Genomic DNA, 23,558 nt, shown 5'->3' with positions numbered 1-23,558 from the left:
GTGGCCCAACTGTGCCCGGGATCATGGTTTATGACATCCCCAAGCTGAGAGCCCGCGCCTCAGCTCTGTCTCTGCAGCTGGCTTTCCTGCTCCAATACCTGGGAGCTCTGCCACACTCAGGCACCCGCGGTCTTTCTGTGATCCCGACGGTCCTGAGACCACACTGTCCCGCGAGGGTTCCACCCCCTGCTTAGCCACCGGAGCGACATCCCTCAGTGGAGCAGACTCTAAAAGTTCCGATTTTGTGCTCCGCGCTCTATCACTTGCCAGAAGCGGCCGACGGAGGCCCCTCCCCCGCTGTCTATCCTCCCGAATATCGCCTCGGATTCACTTCTCCGCACGTCCTACCTTCCAGAAAGTGGTCGCTTTTCTGCTCAGAGAGTTGTTGCTATTCTTCTCTTCGATCTCCTGTTGAGTTTGTAGGTGTTCAGAATGGTTTGATCCCTATCCAGATGAATTCCTGAGACCAGACGAAATCCAGGTCTCCTACTCCTCTGTCATCTTGCTCTGCCCCCCTGCCATCTTTTCTATGAGGCATTTGTAGAACGTCTGTGAAGAGTCCGCCTAGTGAAAAAGCGATCGATAAGTGAATAATACAGGCAGGCAGCAGGTTGCTTGGCCTTTCGAAATGGAGCAGTAAATCTAATTCTGCAAACTCAAGGTTCATGGTGCCCATGCAATCCTGGGTCGCTCTCCATGGGTCAGGGAGCACAGCTGGGGAACGAGAACAAAAATAAAGGGTCCAAATGAGGAAACCAAGAAATGATGGCTTTCACATTTTTGCTGTAAACCATGCGATATGAAAGACATTCAGTTTGTAAAACTGAAACCCAGGCTTTGAACAAGTATTTCTCATACACTTTCTGCTGCAGCATGCTGTTCATCCTGGCGTGGCCTAAAAAGTCAAGCAGACACGGCCTCCAAGGTGCATCATGCGGTGTAAGGCAGTCAATACATAAACAAACAACTTAACTTTTTATGGGGCAGATACAAGTTCATGGAGCCCTGACCACATTTCAGGAAAATCACCCATTCCTCTTGCCTGTGGTCTTGTTGCAGTCAGCCCCAGGATGCTTGAGCACCATGTGGGCTGCCCCACGACTGGGACAAGTGAAGGCCACGGACAGGAGCAGAGGTGAGTACCCTCTGTCTGACCACCTCAACTACAGCCATTTCTATTTTCCCTTCTTTGCTTTCATTGTCCTCAAATGGGCCCTTCTGAGGCTGATTTAGTGGCAGAAATAATATACGCATAAGGGAATGCATGATTCACACATCAATTAACCATACCCTTGTTAGATATCTGTGACAGGCCCTACCGACCCCCACAAACCTGTCCAAAAATATCCAGAGTGGCTTTTTAGGGTGCGCTTCCGGGAGTACTCATTGGATCAATGGTTCATACCAGCTTCCAACTCAGCTTCGTGGTGTTGTAAGACGAATATTGTTCTCTCTGGAACCTGAGGTTTGATTTCTGAAGCCCACTGAGAGAGAAGAACTGGAGGCTTACAGGGAAGTGGAAATAGAGGCCGGAGGACAGATTTGGGAGTAACGGTATGAAAATGTTCACACGCACTTCTTGTATGTAGCAAAAACTAAGCAATCCAGAGGTCTCAACTGATGATGAGGAATGGCAGTTGAAATTTGTTTACCAGCCCTCCTTGGTCTATGGAGCCTTTTCAAACCATCACCCTTGGCCGGACACACCACCTCTGTCTCTGCATTCCCACATGTGAGCCCTGCACCTGCTTCTGTCACAGATCTCCAGACACTCCTTGAAAAAGGGGTTTGCCTCTCCCCCCCAAAACCCCTCCAGGGTCAGGAATGGGGATCTTGACCCTGTAAAGACCACTACCGTGGGCGGGGGGGGGGGGGGGGGGGCAGGGGGCACATCCTAAGTACTTCCAGAATGTTTGCAGTGAATGTCTCATTGTCTTCTTTAGGATTTCAATTGAAGTAGTTTTGCTTTATTGTGAATACCTGGATATAACAGTCTCATTCCCTTCAATTCAGGCTCTCTGTCCAAATATTCCATGCTCACATGATCATATGATTCTGACGTCTGAACTTCTCACTCTCACATTCCACAGGGTCCCAGATCCCCGAGAGAACATGCCGTAGGTCTTTACGCACGCCTGAGTTCTTCCAAATTCTTCCTGCAAGACACATCCTGCAAGCGAGTATTGCAAATTCCTCTTGTGGGGCTAACACCTTGACTCCTACACAGCTAACCTTTGTCTCCCTCTTCTCTTCCTGACCGCCCCCCCCAGTCTTTTCTTTCACTGCTTATCTCCCATAGCAAGGAGCAGCAGGGGGATGTGGGTGTGGTGGAGCTTTCCGGACCTCACAAGAGGATCCCATCTTTATTTAAAATTTCCATATTCTATCCATCGTGACATTTTTTTGCATTAATTTTTTGACTTTTCAAAAAATGGCATTGAAATATGACCTCTCTTGATTATGGATGCTCCCCTTAAATTGTATGTCAGCAGGGAGTGCCTCAGGCTCCTCATGCAGGACCCAGGCCTGAGCCTGGGAGAGCCAGTATGCTTAGTTTGGTCTCCAAGGGCAGGGTGCAAGCCCAGGAGAGTCTAGCAGAAGGCACCCCGTGGCCTCACTGCCTGTGTGAAGAGCTGCCCTCATGGTTTTGTTTCTGTCGTCATTAAGAGCGTGGCAATGGTCATTCTATTCTGCAGTCTCTCCTGTGGCAACCAGGTATTAACATAGGAAGTACTTTGGGTCTTTCTCTAGCACTAAGACCCATCGTATCAATTATTCATTAAGAGTCTTTCCCCAGCCACGGTCTCTCCACTGGAGACCGACCCCCAGCATCCTTCTCTCAGCTGGAAACATCAGAGTTGTCCTGCTGGCTCCTGCCTCTCCCAGGTTAGAAGTGGGAGGCCAGGGCAGAGGTTCTCCACCAAGGCAGGTCTCTCCTGCCTTGAAACATCCTTGAGAAATTCTACCAGTAGCATCACACTTGTTTTGCATTCCTACTAGGGATTTATTCTCTTCTTAAAAAGCCTGGCTCGGGCGCCTGGGTGGCTCAGATGGTTAAGCGTCTGCCTTCGGCTCAGGTCATGATCTCAGGGTCCTGGGATCGAGTCCTGCATCGGGTTCCCTGCTCAGTGCAGAGCCTGCTTCTCCCTCTCCCTCTGCCACTCCCTCTGCTTGTGCTCTTCTGTCTATCTCTCTGTCAAATAAATAAATAAATAAAATTAAAAAAAAAAAAAAAAGCCTGGCTCATTGCCATAGAATTTGGGCTGGAAGGAAAGGTAAATATATGCTCAGGCTTCACCCTGAACTTGAGCCCCTTGGGGGTTTTCTGAAGTTTTCCCATCATCTATTTAGTTACTGCTGCTAGCATGCTTTCCGTCTCGTCTTGGATTTCAGCCTTTATCTCTGGTCATGAAGTTCACATTTTGTTGAGATTTACCAAGCTTCTCAGGTGTTTTCTAAAACTTCCTAGTATTTCTCATAGTAAAATGTTGGCCCTGATATGCCCTTCCTTTGATCTTGAATGTCACCAGCTCTTCCTGTGTGGCTCTATGCATTTCATTGGTCTTCTTTTTTTCCCATCTTGATGGAGAAGAAATGTATCCAGACATTTGGTCGATGGGATAGGGGAAGTCCTCTGGTATTTACAGATAGCCCCAGGTGGCAGTGCGGTTAGGATTCTGCTTTTCGTTGTGTACTTTTATGAGTAATTTGTTAGGAAGCTATAAGAATGACTGTCTTATTACCATCTTAGAGGTAAACATGGGATGACCAAGGGCTCAGAGCTGGAAGTGTCATTCCCACTGCTTTTATCTGGAAAGCCAGACCAGGCTCAGGCCATTAAAATACTTTCTCCATGACCACAGAGCTGGAATTCAGAGTTTCTGTCTTTAATCAGTATTAGCTTTATTCATTTTGGTTTAAATTATTCTCAATTTTTTCCATGAATTTTTAGTGTGTATTAGGAATGGGGATGAACCTATTATATTCACCTTAAAAACCCCAGTCTTGTAGCTGGAAGCAAGGTTTTTGTCAGCCGTATTTACAATCTTCTTAGAAATAAACTTTAATGGAAATCATATAATCTTAAAGAGACAATTGAACATTTAGTGAAGAAAAATGGCCCATTAGGCTACAATATATGCCTAAGGGGGAACCAGCTACCATACAAGGGGCCCAGACATAAAGAATAGAATAAAAATTAAAACCCCAAGTTACTTTTAAAGAGTGTGTCTTTCACAGCAGAAGATTAATTTAGAACATTCGGGAGTCTATTCATTTGTGTTGACTGTTTCCTTGGTCATTCCATGTTTACCTCTAAGATGGTAAAAAGACAGTCACTCTTACATTAAAAAATTAAAACATTTGAAGCATTCAGAAAAAAAATTCTTGTGTTGTATTTTTATTCTAACCTAGTGAGGTTATCAATTTGAAAAATGAGGAAGACATTTCATAGTTTATTTTTTATGTGCATTTCAAAAACATTTAAACCTAAATACATCAGTTTATTACAAAAATTGAAGACGTTAGTGCGTTTGAAGACCTCAGCTCATGCATAAGTAAAACATATAGCTATGAAAGCTTTGTGATTCATTCTTCTAAGAATACTTAAACTTTTATTTTTAGGAATTCTCAATTTAAAGCTATTATTGAACAATCTTTTGAAATTCTTCTTTCCAAGTAAACCGCCTTTATTGGACATCAAATAATAAATGCTTTTTCATTCTCTTTCTCTCTCATTTTCTATTTTTTTAAGTAGGCTCCATTGCTATGTGTGACAAACACTTGTCTTTGAAAAAAGAGAATGAGGGGCGCCTGGGTGGCGCAGTCATTAAGCGTCTGCCTTCGGCTCAGGTCACGTTCCTGAGGTCCTGGGATCGAGCCCCGCATCGGGCTCCCTGCTCAGCGGGAGGCCTGCTTCTCCCTCTCCCACTCCCCCTGCTTGTGTTCCCTCTCTCATTGTGTCTCTCTCTGTTAAATAAATAAATAATATCTTAAAAAAGAAAAAAGAGAATGAGAGGGGCACCTGGGTGGCTTAGTTGGTTAAGTATCAGACTCTTGATCTCAGCTCAAGTCTTGATCTCAGAGTAGTGAGTTCGAGACCTGTGTTGGGTTCCACACTGGGTGTGGAGCCTACTTTAAAAAAAAAGAGAGAGAATGAGAAAGCATTTATTATTTTTTTCTGAATGTTTCAAAGTAATTGCTCAATAACAATTTCACAAGAAGTCTGCTGTTTTAGAAATCTGAAAATGACTAATCCATTTGTGGTTCACAAAACAATAACTGCATAATCACTGAAGGAAAACACTTTCAGAATTATCAACAGAAGTAGTATTATAGTAATTTTTAATTTGTTTAAAATAATATAGTTTTCCTTGAAAATTAAACCCAAGAAATTAATACTACCCTAATTGGGCAGTATATGCTAGAGTCACATACTTAGCAAGAAAGATTGGTGAGCCAGAATGAACTATTAATCATATTATTTACCTTACTTTAACGATGCTCAGTATTATACATATTTTACATAATATTTATGTAACTTTAACTGTACACTATTAATGTACAGTTACTTTCATTTTGCTGATAAAATCCATTAAAATGTTTTTAATTTTCTTTGACTTTTGGAATTTTTGTTTATATAGCATAACTTATGTATATACTATTTTATCTTCTCTTTTTGACATTCATTACAAGAATAATATATATAAAAGTCTACAGCAGAGAATTTAGATAGTCCACTTTTTCGTAACTGAATTTGGTTGATACACACCATACTATCTACTAAGGGTTATGTCACCACCAATATTTCAAAATAGGTTCAAAAGTCAAATACATATAAATTTTGTGCATTTGAGTTAGGCTAAGACACAGGTGAAACTAAACAGCAAAACAATTTTTAGTCTATAAAAGAAATTAACTTTTATACCCTGATATTAGAAAACCTCTACATAATTACCAAAAAGTTAAGATAAATGTTTTAAAAAGGCATATTTTTGGCTATAGCTCAAATCAATTTTCTGTGCTTCACTCTTACAAATTTACTACCAGTAAAACAATTCCTGCTCTTGTCTTAGCAATGACCAGTTAACAGAGTTAGCAATTATGTTATCACACTTATCCATTCAAGAGAAGAGCAGAATGAACAGCAAGATGATGCCACACAGGTCCTTGAGATGGAAGGGTGAGAAAGAAAGGAGCTTCTGGAACATAGCCATTAAAGATTCTAACGCTCTCCTATTTTGGGTGGGACAAATACTAGTCAAGCTTATAGGAAATGGATCAATTTTCCTCCATGTCCTCACCTAAAGAATGTCGTGCTAACTAAATGAGAAGTTTGTATGAACTGACTGTTGGAAGACCACTGGAAAATACTGCTGACTTAGAGTCTAAGATGAGTGTGGTTGTGTCGTATTAGTCTTCTACGGTGGCTGTGACATCTCTTTGTTGTCTTATTGCCTTGATTACTTAGTCCAAAAGAGTAGGGAATGCTACAGGTAATGAATCTCTAATGAATTAAATATCTGCCTTCTGAAAGTGTATAAAATTCAATAACTTAAGATTTAAAAACTTACTTCAGGGCGCCTGGGTGGCTTAGTCAATTAAGCGTCTGCCTTCAGCTCAGGTCCTGGGATCGAGTCCCGCATCAGGCTCTCGGCTCAGTGGGGAGTCTGTTTCTCCCTTTACCCCTCCCCGCTGCTCGCGATCTCTCTCTCTCTCAAGTAAATAAATAAAATCTTTTTAAAAAATAAAAATAAAAATTTACTTCAAATTAAAACCAAACAGTAAACGCTTACAAAACACTTTTTCAATTCAGAATTGTTTAATAATAACGCCTCTGGCTTGTGAGCAAGCAAGGGTTGCAAAGCTTGTTCACAAGGCATGGCTTCATTTTAGTCTCCAAGAACCTGACTAGGCAGGTGGTGTGAGCCTGGGTAGAAAAGCAGAAGAGCTTATGAATGTTTCAGTCGCAAAGCTGGTGACAATGAACCCGAGGCTTCAGCTCCGTTCCCATGGTTAGCATCTTGTCCTCTCCCCCCACGTTGAGGAGCAGGTACAAGACCTTGGCCCTTCCAGGACCATAGTGCTCCCAAGGGCAACAGGACCACATCACTGACAGATGGCATGCTGTGGGGTAGCACCCACCAGTGCTCTGATCTTTATGTTTAGCTATTCTTCATTCTCACATTTATTTGCCATCATTAAACACAAGGAAAGAAAAATTAGACTCAACGTTATTTATTATTACCATGAGCATTATTGTTACTATTATGCCAGTGTACTTTAGAAGAAAAATAATTTGGGTTCAGAGGTGAATTGTGGGAATTTATAGTGTAGTTGTGGGATTAAACAGATGAAGGAACCAATAGCATTAAACAGTAAGAACTTGGTAGCTTTGTTATCCATAACCAAGTGACATAGAAACATCCAGAAACTTAGGATCGCACAATACATGTTAACCAGGTCATAGTCAGACACTCGTGGCTGGTGGACTCTGGAACCAGATAGATCTGGGTTTGGTCCCAGACTCCATCATGTACTCTTTATTACCCATCTTTAAAATGGGTGTAATAATAGGACCTATCTGGCAGGGTGGCTATAAGGTCTGAATGGTTCAGACATGGAAGAACTTAGCACAGTGCCCGGCAGGTAGCAAGCACTCAGGAAAAGTCAGCTACTGTCAAACTTTCTAGGAACGGAAAAGAAGGGTTATACCTACTATAGCTTAAATTCCCAGAGTTTTGCAGGACAGAATGATGATCCTCATCATGTGACAGGAGTTTCCATCTGTTGTCTGATTGGATCCTTGCATCACACTCTGTGGGCTCATCACCTCAAAGCAGAGACCTGAGACTCAGGGGTGGACACTCCATGGCACCACCTCGACCCACATCGATCAGCTGTGGAAAAGGAAAGACAGGATAAGAAGCCAGGGCCTGTAGCCATGGGGAGCACCATGAGACTCCAAGAAAGGGGAGAGCAATACGAGCCAATGTGGTCAAGAAAGGGGTCCAGGCCCTAAGCTGGATGGGAAAAGATGAAAGGATTTGTCTAGACGAAGCAAAAAGAGAGCACTCTTCAAAGTTCAGTTCCAAGCCCTCACCCTTGGGCAGAGTGCCTTGGGTTCCCTTGGAAGCCAAGTCCTTCTGTGTCAGTTGAGCTGACAACAGGCCTCTGCTCTGGGCTCACTGCAGCCATGAGAAAGGCCTCAGTCGTCATGAGAAGGGGAGCTCAGTCTGGACAGAGAATTACCGCCTCTCTCTGCAGGGCCGTCCATTACCACTTCCTCCTCAGGCTGGGGGAGGCCAGGCCCATTTCTGAGCCCAGACACTTGCAGCCAGGCTGTGACACAGCATTTAGCGGAAGGCTGTGAGGCGGCCTGGTCCCTCAGCTCTGACAGCCTTGCTGGGAAGGGTGGACACCGGCAGTGGAGAGTGCGGGAACAGGTGGTCTTCTGGAGTGTCTGCCGTCTGAGCGATGGTGTTGGGCCAGCGACGTGGCTGGATCCTTCCTTCAAAGGAATAACCAACGTGTGATGGAAAATCGCTGGCCAGCATCCCAGGAAGAACATGAATATTCATAAAATATTAGAGCTAGAAGGGGATTCAGTGAGTATTGTACTTTTTCCTTATTTTCTTGCTGAGGAAACAGGGGCTCAAGGGGACAAGAATGACGTGCCCAAGGTAATGTGGCAAATAGTGAGTCTCTCAAGGCTAGGACTTTGGGTTTTTTGGTTCTTAAGCCAGCTCACAGCTAGCTCAGATTTAGCGTGTATCAAAATAATCTGGGGAGCTTATTCAAAACGCAGGTGTTTCAGGTCTCGCCCAAAATATTTCGATTTAGTGTAGCTGGGGTGGGGTTCCAGAGTCTCCGTTCATTTTGAGAAAAACACCCAAGTTCACACTGCCAAACTCAGACTTTGGAAAAAACTTTTCTCTCCTACATGAAAGAAAATAGTGCCTTTCTAAGTCCCAAGAAAATATTGTAAAGGATGGCAAGAAAGGATTAGGTAAATATTTTAACAAAATGATAAGAGGAAAATGGTTCTCTCGAGTGTACTGACTCTTCCCAGAGCCCCCCGCAGCCACTGCATGTGTGTCAGAGCTGAAATAAGGTACATGGGCCAAGTTCCAACTGCTGCCCTTTCCTTCCAGGGTGATCAGAAAATATGCTGACACGGGTCAAAAACTGGAGAACTCCTTGCAGTAACCGATGTTCATGGTTACACAATGAAATGTTCTTCCCAATAACAGCCCCCAGAAGGGCCTCCAACACTTTGGGCCTCACATTAAAACATAAAACAGTGGTAGATGGTAAGAGGATGTACGAAGAAAACCTTTGGAAATGACCCCTTTTTCTTTTGCAAATGACAAAAGGAAACACTCCTTTGAGGTCCTCGGTAATTCAGAAGCCACTTGGGTGGTATGTGCGCTTTAAGAAAGAATGAGACATCTGGCGAGGATTTCTCTTGGTTACTATGTTCTATCTAAATTTCTTGCTTTCCATTCTGTTTCTAATGCTCTCCACGAGGAGCAGGGTCACAAGGAATGATTGGAAGCATGGGTTTCGGGATCAGATGGGGGTGTGTTCTCATCCTGGACCGCCATATTGGTGATCTTGGGAGATTCCATCTCTCTGGGTTTACATTTCTCCACGTGTATTTCCAGTGGTGCCTCTACTGACATGTGGATATGATGATTCCAGGTAAGGTGTTCAATATGTGGTTCCTCAGGCCTAAACCCTTAGCACACTGTTGACTCTCACACCTTATATCCATCAGCAATTCCTTGCAGCTCTACCTGTGCTTTGCTGTTTACCTTCTCCGCTGCCCCACCCTGGCCAAAGACCATCTTTCCACCTCTGGGCTATTGTAATGGTTTCCTAATTGGTCTCCCTTCTTCTGCCCTTGCCTTGCTCCTTCTGACTTCTCTCAGAACAGCCAGACCACAGCACTCCTTTGCTCAAACCCTCCTCTGGCTTCAGTAAAACCAATCTTACCTACAGTACCTGCAGAACCCCACATATTTGCGCCACCAACACCCAAAGATGACTGTCCTTATCTCCCATTGCCCCCTCTCTTGCCTGCTCCTTTCAGCCACTCGGACATCCTCACTATTCCTCAAACATACCAAGCTCATTTCCACCTCAGGCCCTTTGCACTTCCTGTTCCTTCTGCCTAGATCGCTTTCCCTTCAGATATCAGCATAGTTCACTCTCTCACCTTTTAAGTGAGATATTCTCTGCAACCCTATTTAAAATTGCATCCCCACCCAATACTCTCTACCTTCTTTCCTCATATTTTCCTTTTTAAGTTAGTGGTTATCACCACCTTTCACACGATAGATTTTGTGTGTTTGTCTTTTTGGCTGCCCATTTCCTATCACATTATGGTTAATCTGGCACACAAATATTTGTTGAAGGAATAAATAACCCATAATTATTTTCATTTCAACAAGTTAGATAAGTTATCAACAGACAAATGTGGAATCCCTTAAGTGAGAAGGATTTTGGAGAAGTGAGTATTATCCGTAAGTTGCTTTATGGTGTGTCTGGAGTCTTACTACTTTCTGACTCTTTCCTTATTGATTAGCAGGACCCTATGGCCACGATTGTTAACAGGTAATTTAGTGATGATCTTTCTTATTTTTTTTAAATCTGTTCCTCTTCGTTAGTTCTTTTGTATTACTCAGGACAGACCAGGTTACACTGAAATAACAAAGGAACCATGAAATTTCAGTGATGTCACACTGTAGGCTTATTTCTTACTCATATCCAACTTGGTGCAGGGGGTGTTCTGCTCCACATGGGCTCCCAGGGATTGAGGCTGGCAGAGACTCTGCCATCTGGGACATCTCTGACTCAAGGAGATTAAGAAAGAGACTGCAGGCTCATGCTGGGGCTTTCTGCCTCAGCCCAGAAGTGACACAAGCCTCTCGTGCTCCTATTTAATTGGTCAGATCTAGACATGTGGCTCCATCTGACTGCAAGGACGCTGTGAAGTATGGTCTCCTGTATGCACAGAGCAGAAAGGAGAATGAGGACTGCTGAACCCCAGTATTGCCCAGCACTGTTTTAATTAAGTAGACATTGTTTAGATGCTGTATCTAGGACTGACATGCAGTAATATTTTGATCCATTTGCTATCACCAAAGCAAAATATCATAGGAAGATAATTTTATTAAAAAATTAGCAAAAAATAACAATTATCATAGTTACACGAAACGCCAACATCCTTACTCAGTTTAAAATTGTATTTTCCATATATCCCTCTGTGGGCATTATTAAACAAACTTGTAAGCTTTTAAGTTGTTTTTCTTCTTCATCATCTACTTAGCTGTACTAAAAGTTCTTCTGCTTCTGTAAATACCAACTACAAAGAATGGCCCCCACTGTGTAGGAAATGGGCCAGGGCGGGAGGGCCTGTGTTCCAGACTCTATGCAAGGAACACTCACATGCTGCATCCAACTTAACCCTCACTGTGACTCTGGGAAGGTGATGTTATTTTCCTCTGTGACTTACTCAGTGGCCACTGAATGATGAGACAGCCGTGCTGGAACCAAAAGTCAAGTATCTTGAACTCCAAAAGGACAAAATGCTGGGATAGAAGACTTATTTTCATAAACTAGGCAAATCTCAACTACACCAGGCAATGGCAGCTTTAACACCAGAAGGTTCGAAATGGAAGCGGTCTGGAAAGCACCATCTTGGTAGAAATTCCTTTTTTAAATGGATGATAAATGGAGCTCAGTGAGTGCCAGAGAGGGCCTGGGTATTTTTATATACAGTGGGGCTGTTTCTTAAAAATGAACAAAAAGAAACTCTTGCTCTGTAACTGGTCAGGTCTGCAAATTATCTCAAACCTACTAATCATTGCCCCTGAGGGTGATATGATTCTACAGAATAGAGAAATGGGTAAAAGGGGGCAGAGGATGCATGTTGAATCTTGTAACTGTCTCTTTTCATTCATTGAACCAAATTATGTTGAGCTCTTGGCTCAGAGCCCACTCCCTCCATCTCATTCACTCCAGTATTTCAGAGAGATGGTACATGCACAGTGGAAAGGAGGAAGAGAGAGTCTCTAGACTCTGCAAAGCTCTGACCCTCTGGTTTCATTCTTAGATTCACCAAAAAGTCAGGGGTTTGGTTTTGTTTTGTTTTTATTACTATGTACCCAAGATATTCCCCCCAAATCCCCAGAACTCCTATCCACCTGCTTGATGTCAGTTAAACCAGAAAGTTTGGCCTTTTCTATCCTGTGGAGGGTATATCTTAAGGTTCTCTCAGTCCCTGAATCTAGGTGAGTGGGAATTCAGCTTTGTCCTATCACCCCCCGCCCCGCAGCCTTACCTGGCCACCGGAGCCATACGACAGAGCTCTGGTGGATACTGACTCCCTGATGCAAGAGTGAGCTCTGGGCGTGTGGTGGGGAGGAGATATAACCTCATTTTACACAGACCAGAAGAATCTGAGAGTAGTTGCCAAGGTCTGCTGTTATCCTCTCTCCCTAACATGGGGTCTCGTGTTGGGAGGAGCTGTTGGGAGGGAGGGAGGGAGGGAAATTATGTTCACAGAAGCCCCAAGTTCAGTTGATATGCACAGCTCCATCACACGGTGTTCTGTGTTGGGAGGTGGTACGGGAGGCAGGCTGAGAGCTTTGTGAGCGGACTTGGACCTGGAGTTTTCAATAGTACCTTCACTTAAACTCAAGAATGGTGGAAATACTGGGGGCTGCAACACAACCTAAAACTCTGAGTAGGCTGGATCATTAATGTGTGTGTTTCTAGGATAGAAGATGGAGATGCTGTTGCTATTCATTAGTTCTTATGTGAAGATGGAGAACCTTAAGTGTGGGATTCCTGAAGATAATTTACTTCCGTTTTGATAGATGCTGAAACTTGGTACATCTGTCCTTCCTCTTCTTTAGGGCCAAGTCCCTGCCCAAACCACCTAATAGAGCATATACAGTTCATATGACTCATGACCAAAGGAGCAGATGGGGTGGTCCTGACATTGACAACTCAATTTCCTATCAGGACTATCTTTGCCCGGAACACCGAACTGTGGAGGAAGTTTTGAGGTGCATGCAGGCGCTGCTGCCTGTGTGTGCCTCTGTGGGCAAAGAGAGGCAGGAGATCAGCACCTGGCTGTCCCCTTGCTAGGCACCAGTAGGGGACACGGGAAGCAGGAAGGTGGCTCTGGCTTAAAGCCCCACTTTCACAGGACAGGAGCCTGGGGAGGCCGAGAGCCCTTTGAGGAGTCCCGTGGGCCTCCAACAAGGAGGCCACAAATGTGTTTGCTTGCTTCCCACCCCTAGAAGCCTGCAGCTTGGGGAACTGCCTGGGTGTGGAGGACAGGTTGTGAGCCGGGGCCCAGCATCACTCTGGACCCATGCGTTGTGTTTCTGTTTCTGCCGTGTTGTTCTGTGTGTGATGTTTTTGTTTTGTTAGAGTGTGTGCTTGGTTGTTTCTTGAGACTATACAAGTGCTGGCGGCATCAGGAAGGATGTCCTGTGCGCAGGCCCGTGAATCCATGCAGCAACACTGCACATCACAACCTAGAAACCAGCCATCCTTAGATGGACCTCTGGAAAACCCCAAACCACAAACCCTTGTGATGAGTTCATTTTAGACTTAGAGAAGAAATGCAAAAAGAGGTCAAAGAGTGTGTTTACAACTCCTCACTCCCTTCCCCTGGTGTTCAGACCCCACCTAACCATGGCAGAATTATGAAGAACAGAATTTAGCAGTGGCACAAGATATTAACCAAACCGTCAGCTCATTGGAAATTCAGCCATTTGCACTTATGTCCCCCTTCAGCCCCTTGCATGCAGTTGTGGTTGCCTCCCAAATCCCCTCCACCTTCCTCTCATAGGTCAGAGATAACTTGTTCCTCAGAAATTAACTCTTGGAAAAGAGAAATTCTCTCCCAATTCACCAGGACAGAGTTCTTTGTTACCATTTAAATTATCTTTTGCTTGTTGATAAGCACTCATGTCTCACTGGACAGAGGCTAGTAACAGAGACTTCTCTGCTTCGTACTTCCTGGGCACAAAATAACCTTTGGGTTCAATGCCAAGTCCCATTGCTAAATGATTTCATGGCTCCTCTTGAGCCTGAAAGGCAGGTTGCCTAGTGATTTCTTGTGCAAAATGACAATTTTCTTCTTCATTCTTGAGTGGTAGCATATTTACTTGAGCTGTTTGCTCTTCTCTCTTAACATTTTCTCTTCCAGCTTTCTGAAAAGTCAATCCTCAGTGTTTTTCCTACTCCTTTGAAAGCCCCCCCTTTTTTTCCTCAGGGAGCTTCGGAGATTTTGCCTTTAGCCATTAGCAGGTTTCTCTTATGGTCCTGGTTATGGTTTCCTTTTTTATTAGCACATCTTTTTTTGTTTTGTTTTGTTTTGAAGCACAACAGGAACTAACACGGGCTAAGTGTGCTTTATTATCCGAAATTCCATTGCATGGGGACAGCTCTCTTTTCCAAAACTTGCCTAAAACACAGATGTCCTGGAAATGAAAACAACTTGTTGTGGATTTCACACTAATGTGAAAATGACCACTATCCCATCCTCCTTAGAGAAGAGATTTTAATGGGGAAGAAAAAAGACATGGTCAGAGGGCTCACTAGTTAGCAGAGCTGCTTGATAGGGCGGAAGGGCTGACCCAGCAGGCTGGGCATCAAAGGCAGTGGGAGGATCTGGCGACTCCGATGTCTGACTTCGGGAGACTGGGGGCTTTCACATCCAGCCATGCTGCCCGCACACTCTGGCTCCTTGCTCTCCCCAGGGGCAGGTTGTGACTTGGCTTCCACAGCAGTGGGCTGAGTGTCACCTGGGATTCACCCCACCTGCATCTTTGCTCTGAACTCCTCTTCCCTACATGACTGAAATTGGCAGGAGGGGTGATTGAAATCATAGAGCAGGCTTTCTGTTGGTAAGCAGGGTAGAGCTAAAAACAAATTGTTGACTGCAGACAGGCCTGGCAGCGAGAGAGAGAATGCTTTGTCTATCATTCATAAAAGCCAAAGAGAGCAGGCAGAGGGTGAGGGAAGACTGTGGGGCGGGCAGCTGCGTGTTTCATGGGTGGTGAGATCTGACCCTCAGGCCACACGGAGGACCCCTTTCACTCACAGAGGTGGCTCCCTAAAGGTACTGGTGGGTATAGTCTGGGAAGGCCACCTGTAGGACTCCTAAAAGGCGGACAGCAAAAAGAAGAAAATGAAAATGAAAAACATTGGATTTGGAAGACTTTAATGTTTATTATCAAAGCACACTGATAAAGTTGTCCTGGGGAAAAAAAAATCAGAATTTTGCTGCATTTCCAGGCCAGAGCCTCTACAGATTCACCTGACAGTGATGTCTCTGAGGACACTGGAGTCTTCTGTCTGCCCTGGCAGGGACAACCGTGGCTGGGTCTCATGACCACGGGAGTGGGGTAAACCATTACTAGGGAGTGTTCCACTCCAAGTGGAACAGGAGTCAAGGAAAGCGATTGAGGCCTTTGGGGATGGTAGAGAGCAGATCCGGGTTGGAGCATAGACTGAGCATTGTATATATCCGTTGCAAAATCTCCGTTTGGGTGGTCCTGTTATAGTGTAGTGGATGATACTACCAGATCAAAGGGTTGTAATGAGGATTGAGTGGAATCATAAATATGACACGCTCAACCAAGCCTCAGGCACACAGGGATTGTTTAGTGCATTTTGGCTCATGCCATCAGTACTGAGCCAGAGGCATACAAAACAATCAACACCATGAGTGCAGGCAGGTATGGGCAAATGTGTGCGTGTGTGCACATGTGTGTGCATGTGTGCACGTGTGTGTGTGTGTTGCATGAGTGTGTGTATATGTGTGTAAAAGGTGGCTAAGATGAGAACAGAATTAAGCAATGCCTCTGAACCATGAATCAATAGCTCTATTGTTTCTCCACACTCTGTGTCAAACTGGGCTGTCACAATCCCCTCAATTGTACATCCACCTAATTTTCTATATTTTTCATGGTCTAACAAAAGTTGTGTAATTGATCATCTTTGTAGTTTTGAAATGATAATATCGTGTCCTTTCAGGCTGGGAATCAGACATATTCTCCACTGTAGCTGTAGCCCGAGACTGGAGGAACCCTTTCCATTAGGTTCACGCTGTTGAGATCGCCTGAGAGACGGTGACACTCAGGAGGAAGCAAAGAGGAGGCCACTGAAGTGGGAAGAAGACAGGTAGGATTTGGTATTTCTGTGCAGAAATTCATTAACATGGCTTTTCGCGCTGTGGCCTTGCCAGGATGCCGTTTGACAGAGAGCTCTCTGGCCCGGCTGTGAGGCTGCCCCTCAGATGCCCTGGAGCAGGTGGTGGGGCCTGGTGCAGCCAGTGCCAAGTGGGTGCAGGTGGCCCCTCAGTGGCGAGTCGCAGAGACACCCCCTTCCGTGGGGGGTGGGGGGGAGTGTGCTTCACGCCCACTCGCACCAGGAGAGGCCACAGCTCCTGAATGCCAGGGAGGAAAGCAATGGAACTTACCTGAGTCCTCAGTACATCTTCTTACAGGGCTCCTTTGTGTATAAAATCTCCAGAATGCACATTTCATTCCTCCTCACAACGTTTTCATCTGAATACTTCTTTGAAGCTAAGAATAAGAGTTCTTTAGAAACACAGCGGTGTGTGTATGTGACATTCTGTTCCTAGCATTCGGTGTGGAAAATCTCCGGAAGGCTCTGTGTATTGTTTGGTTGTCTTTAAATACCATATTTCAAATTACATTATGAAAGAGCAATAGAGAAGAGGCAGAGATGGTCAAACCTTGTAGTAAATACCCTTGTTATCTGTAACACTCTCAGGCAATGAGCCATAGGTCCATGTTCTCTAAAGGATCATGTTTCCCTGGGTTTGTTCTCTGTGCTATAGGATCTTGTTCTGAAGGGTCCTCAGGATTTACCCAGTTCAGTTCAAGGTAGAACAGTCTGGGAGAAGGCTAAGAGTATAGCATACATGGTTGAGCTCATGGACTCTGAGCTTGGGTCCAAATCCTGCTCCTGACCTCTCCAGCCCTCAGTCTCATTAGCCATGAAAAGAACAAGATAAGGACAACAATGTCCTTGCCTCCCAGGGTTTTACAGGGATTAAATGAGCTCAAATTTGTGAGCTCTATGTAGCATTTGTTATGACTCAGGACTGCTTGAGCACAAGGCAAGAATTTGTTGGAAATGACTTTAACCCATCTTCCACAAGGAGAAATACAAATCTCTCTATTTCTGCATCTACTTACATACAATGAACATAAAGGCTACACAGTGAGTTCACGTATTCAGGTCCACAACCTCGTCGTTGAAAGACTATTGATGACCCTTATCAATCATGGCCAAGAGAATAATTTCTTATCCATCTTCTCTTCCAGCTCCAGAGGACTTTTTCTTGTGTGTCTGTATCTCAGCAGTCCATTCTTGCTCCATTCAAAATGCTGAGACATCTGCTTCCTGCTCCAGCATCCCTACTATTAGCCCTAGCAAGCTAGTGGCCAGGTATGAACTTGCAAAAAGCACATTAAGAACTGAATGTTTAGGGGCTCCTGGGTGGCTCAGTCGGTTAAGTGGCTGCCTTCAGCTCAGGTCCCATGATCCCAGGGTCCTGGGATCGAGCCCCGCATCGGGTTCCCTGCTTGGCAGGAAGCCTGCTTCTCCCTCTCCCACTCCACCTGCTTGTGTTCCCTCTCTTGCTGTGTCTCTCTCTGTCAAATAAATAAAATCTTAAAAAAAAAAAGAACTGAATGTTTGATAATGAATTTTCACAAAAGGAATGATTTTCCTCCAATTGTCTCTGTGTCTTGTTTACCACTGTGTTTCCACCTAAGCACAAATAAACAGGATAAAGCAAATGTATACATGAATGGAAAATGGTGGCGCTCTGACTTCTGGTTATGGGAACGCCCACATGCTGCTGCAGTTATGTCACTTTCTAACCAGAGAGTTCTGTGGCCATTCTCTTGATCTAATACGCGTTCTACTGTAATCAGTATACTCTATATGCCACTTGAAGTTCTAGCAATCTGGGGACCTCTCCCCTAACCCCGAACTAAACGGCATAAGACCCTTCCTTTGTAATATCATGAAATATGCTCCCCCTCTCAGTAAATGTGCCTAAGAGAATTTTTACTTTGCCCATTCACTTCAATAGTAACCCTGTATCGATGGCAATGGCTACGTGGAAATGTTTGCTTTTTTTTTTTTTTTTTAACAAAGCTCATATATTGCTTTTATAGTTTAAGAAGAAAAGCATTAGTGGAAAAAGTGGAGGGAGATGTGATTGTGATCTTGGAGCCATGTCACTGTTGTTATTAACTCATCTTAGCATCCACTAGCAAATGAACAACAGAGCCCATGTCTGTCTTTGGTGTCAGTGACATGGGTCTCAATTCTTATGCCACGGCATAATATCAATTGATTTTCAAGGTGGCAACCTGGTTATCTAGTTACGTTCAAACTCCTCCAGGTCAACACTCTTCAGAAAAAGATCTAAACTCTTTAATACTTTTGATATTAGTGTGATTTGTGCCTTATGTTTGATTTTTTTATAGACAGAAAATATAGTGTCTATTAAATAAACTCTATTGTAAGTCCACTGGGCTCAGCAGTTAGGATTTAACTATGTAGACAATATTTTTGAAATGCTATTGCATGAAAGTATTATCTTACATTTTATCCTATTTTTGTAAGAGATATTCAGCCAAACATACCCACATGTACCCTCATAGCCATATACATAAGTACTTCCTCAAAAGGTTATGATTGTGATTTTTAATAGTACCATATTTTACCCAACTTTAGAGGAGGCAATTTCTTACATGGCCAGTGAATTATTATAACACCATTTAAATACAGAAAATGTTATTCTCATACATGTTAAAATTCCTTAGTGTAATGGGTAAACTTGAGGGCTCTGACATTGAAACACCTGGGTTAAACCTTGGCTACATCATGGTTATCAATTAGGATCAAGTTCAGCTACCTATAACAGAAAAGCTCAAAAGGATAAAGGCATAAACAAGATAGGAATTTATTTTTCTTTCAGAGAGAAACCCAAAGGAAGATATTCCAGGGCTCTACAATTATTTACTACCCAGGCCCATGGCTAACCTCCACATTACATTCTCTAGAGCCTGACCTGCATCTTACGGGCATAAGATGGCTGTGGGAGCTCTGGCTACAGTATGGAGAAATCAGCAAAAAAGGCAAACACCTCCTTTTTAAAAGACTCCTGTAAGTCCCACACAATACCTCCTCCTACACATCATTATCTAAATGTTGGTCATAGGGCTGCATCTAGCCATGAGAGAGGCTGGGAAATGCATAATTTTAGCAGGGAACAATATAATCTAATATCTTGGGCTGAAAAAATACCCCATCTACTAGTGAGATTATATGGTAGGATTTAAGGAAGATGTTGATTACTGAGACTCAGCCATTCAAGTACGGATTTATTTAGAGGAGATGTTCCTCCAGGCCACACAGAAGTCCTGGGATCAGCATGTATTTGTGGATGAACTTACTGTGCAGCATGTTTTCTGGAGAGCAGCCAGTTGCTTTCTGTCTCATCTCTCACTCTACGCTCCAACCACACTGGGCTACTCTGATGTCTTCGCAATACACAGTGTGGTCTCATGCCTCTTTCTTTCTTCATCCACTTCTTCTGTTGGAGATGCCTTCTCCACTCGTAACCTCAGGTCTACTGGCTAAATTCATCTCATTCTTTAAGATGCAGTTCAAATGCCTCCACTTCCTTGAACATCTTTTTGGCCACTTTAATATAAATAAATCCTTGGTCCCTTGGCTGCAGGTTACATTCTATCGTTTTATCTCTTATATCACAATTTTGTGTACATGTCTTATTATTATATTTTGCACCTCTTGAGGGCAAATATTGTCTTATTCATCTTTTTGTCCTTCTCAATACCTAGTACAGAGGATTAGTGTATAGGAGGCGCTCATTAAAAACACATCGTTGAACTAGCGGTACAGAAAGTAGTGGAGAGTGCACTTATTTACACAACCAGGATAATTTTTAAATTCTAGAAGATTAACTCTCAGAAGCTGTATTTTGATGCAGTTCTCTGACATTTATTGATGCATTTCCACATGTTGAATTTGGTGCAGTTATTAATAACTTCTATGCTAACAGTTTTGGCAAATGGATTATCATATAAACAAATATGTCAACCAGCAAGGTCATAGCAAAGTTGGGTCTAAACTTCATAACCATGTTTACAGCTTGCCGTCTTGTCCACTAAGTTCAGCTGCCAGGCTTCTAGAACAACAGGCTGAAGTGATAAGTCTAGCTTTGGCTTAACTGATATGTTACCTGTCACAGTGCCAGTAGTCTGTTCACTTAGACGGACTATGGGAACATAGTTGTGGACTAATAAAGATGTCCTATTTAAATATATGAGAGGGCATTAAATATTTGAAGCCACGAAGACTGACTGCTTCAATAGCACAGAAAACAGTGCCTGGGTTTCACCTTTAGCACTAGACACTAAAAGAAAAGCTGAGAACCTGAGGAAGATACTTAAGAAGACAGGCTAAAATAGTTAAGAATAAGTATAACAAAAGAAGTACAAGATTTATACACTAAAAAGCACAAAACAGCATTGAAAGAAATTAAAGAAGACCTAAATAAGTGGAACAACATTCCATGTTCACGGATTGGAACTATTCATATTGTTAAGATGGCAGTACTCATCAAAGTGAACTATAAATTTGACACCATCTCTATCAAAATACCAGTTGCCTTTTTTTTTTTTGCAAAAATTGACAAGCTAATCCTAAAATTTCTATGAAAATGCAAAGCACCCAGAATAGCCAAGATAAAAATCTTCAAAAAAAAAAAAGGAACAATTAGAGGACTCAAACTCTTGACTTCAAGACTTACTCCAAAGCGCCAATAATCAAGACTTGTGATATTGGATAGACCTAAACATAGACTTACAGGATAGACACATAGATCAAAGGAATATAATTGCGAGTCAAGAAATATACCCTTGTATTTATAGTCAATTGATTTTGGACCAGAGTATCAATATAATTCAATGGGATAAGAATCGTCTTTACAACAACTGGTTTTGGGACAAATGGATATCTACATGCAAAATAATGAAGTTAAACCTCTACTTCACACCATACACAAAAATTAACTCAAAATGCATCACAGACCTAAATTTAAGAGCTAAAATATAAAAACCCATAGAATAAAACATAGAAGTCACTTTTAGTGTTTTTTGATTAGGCAATGCTTCTTAGATATGACACCAAAAGCATAAGCAACAGAAGAAAAATTGAATTGCATTTTACCAAAATTTTAAAAATTTGTGCTTCAAAAGACCCAATCAAAAAAATGAAAAGACAATCTGGAGGATGGAAGAAAATATTTGCAAATCATATATCTTATAAGGGTCTATGATCCAAAATATATCAAGAGCTCTTACAATCCAAAAATAAAAAGAAAATAACCCATTAAAAAATAGGCAGACAACTTGAACAAACACTTCTCTACACATCATCTAAAGTATAAGTGGCTGATTATCACCTGAAAAGACATTTATAATCATTAATCCTTAAAGAAATGCAAGTAAAGCACAATGAATTACCACTTCATGCCCACTACAAAATAAAAAAGAGAAATAATAACAAACATAGGTGGAGATGTGGAAAAATTGGAACTCTTAAACACTGCTGGTTGGATTGTAAAACGATGCAGCCCCTTTTAAAAATGGTTTGGTTGTTCCTCAAAATGTTAAACGTAAAATTATGATATGATCTATTAATTCCACTCTTAGGTCTATGCCCAAGAGAGTTAAAGGCATATGTCCCACAAAAAAAACTGTGCATGAGTGTCTATAGCATCAGTATGCATAATATCCAAAATGTGGAAACAATCCAAATGTCTACCAACCGACACATTGATAAAGTATGGCATAACCGTGCAATAGAATATTATTCTGTTATTAAAAGGAATGAAGCACCAATATGTGCTACCACATGGATGGACCTTGACTATGCTAAGTGAAAGAAGCCAAATATAAAAAGTCACATGTTGTGTGATTCCATTTATATGAAATGTCCAGAAAAGGCCAATTCATAAGGACAGAAAGTAGATTAGTGTTTGCCCGTGAATGGGGAAGGTGGGAATGTGAAGTGACTGCTTATAAGTACGGGCTTTCTTTGGGGGATGATAATAATGTTCTAAAATAAGATAGTGGTGATGGTCGCAGAACTTTGTGAGTATACTAAAAAACACTGGTCTACGGCCATACCACCCTGAAGGCATCTGATCTCATCTAAAAGACACTGAATTGTACACTTTAAAAGGGTGGATTTTGTGGCATGAGAGTTATAACTCATTACAGCCATTAGTAAAATGAAAAGAAGGAAAAGAGGGAGAGAGGGAGGAGGAGAGAGGGAGGGAAGAGGGAAAAGAGGAAGGGAGGGAGGTAGGAAAGAAGGAAGGAGGGAGGAAGTTACTGAAGTGTAGCTGAGCCTGTTGAACAGCCTGAGCTGAGCTCTGTTCTCTCTGCTGAAGGGAGATGAAAAGTGTTCAAGTTACTTTAGAGACATCCCAGCGTGTCCTAACAGACAAGGGACTTGAAAAAGCCATACCCTGGTGGGGAGTGTGTTTCCATCATTAAAGGAGCACAAGGGGCTCCAGGGATTCTGGAAACGTTCTGTGTCTGAGTTCGGGGTCAGTTTCATGAGTGTCCTTACGTGCTAAAACCCCTCAGGCTGTACATGTGTGATTTGTTTGCTTTTCTTTGTTAGACCTCAATAAAACTTACTTTAAAAAACCAGAGGTCACGCTGTTACCTTTGATTTTCAAAGGACGGAGCTTTCTAACAAGTAAGTCCAAGTGCAATGTGGAGAAGCTCAAGAGAATTACGAGTGCAGCAGTTACCTGGAAGAACCACAGCTTCAAGGGAAGAGAGGACAAGAGGCCGAGGGGCCAGTGAGCCTCAGGAGGCAGGCCAGGGCCTCGGCACAGCATCTGAGGACTGACCCCTCTGACAGGCAAGCTCAGTTTTGCACATGCTCAGAATACAAGGCCAGAAGCAAGCTTTTCCCAGTCTCCCTGCAAGGTTACAAGGGCCGAGAAGGCAGGGCCCCCGCACACCTTGTCCCTCACTGTGTCTGCAGTTCCCACCACTGGCTGCACACAGTACACACTCTTTTAAGTGAATACATGAATTTTTGTTCACTGATCCCCACATTCACAACGCAGTTACTTTCCCATCCTTGCTGGAGACGGGAGTGTCTTGTTCATGACAGTGAATGTGTCACGAATGTTCACGCCTCGGTGCCTGGCAAGACAGGGGCCCCGGCAGGATCCAGGGCCACTTGGTCTCCCGTGTGGAAAAGTGAGTGCGTGTGGCCAGCCAGATGTTCCTTATGCAACATGGTCACACGAAGGCAAGTGGCAAACCATACAGAAGACCCTAGGCATAGAGGACATCAAATGTTGCAAAAGTAGCCCCTTTTATGGGCTTTGCCAAATTAGTCACAGACCACCTGTTGCAGGCCTGCATCATGAG

At 43.2% G+C, this 23,558-nt stretch overlaps 1 long non-coding RNA gene across 1 annotated transcript; it reads left to right on the top strand.

Annotated features, from left to right (window-relative positions):
• The first annotated feature begins 996 nt into the window (after positions 1–996).
• LOC110579820 lies at positions 997–17,562 on the top strand. Its single transcript, XR_002480290.1, has 3 exons — positions 997–1,135; positions 16,063–16,209; positions 17,382–17,562. It is a non-coding gene; the product is annotated as an uncharacterized LOC110579820 (long non-coding RNA).
• The last annotated feature ends 5,996 nt before the right edge of the window (positions 17,563–23,558 follow it).

The sequence above is a fragment of the Neomonachus schauinslandi genome, chromosome 14 (assembly GCF_002201575.2).
Source record: "Neomonachus schauinslandi chromosome 14, ASM220157v2, whole genome shotgun sequence".
Taxonomy (NCBI): domain Eukaryota; kingdom Metazoa; phylum Chordata; class Mammalia; order Carnivora; family Phocidae; genus Neomonachus; species Neomonachus schauinslandi.
The sequence above is the reverse complement of the archived record's forward strand: the minus strand, read 5'-3'. Positions and strand labels throughout refer to the sequence as shown.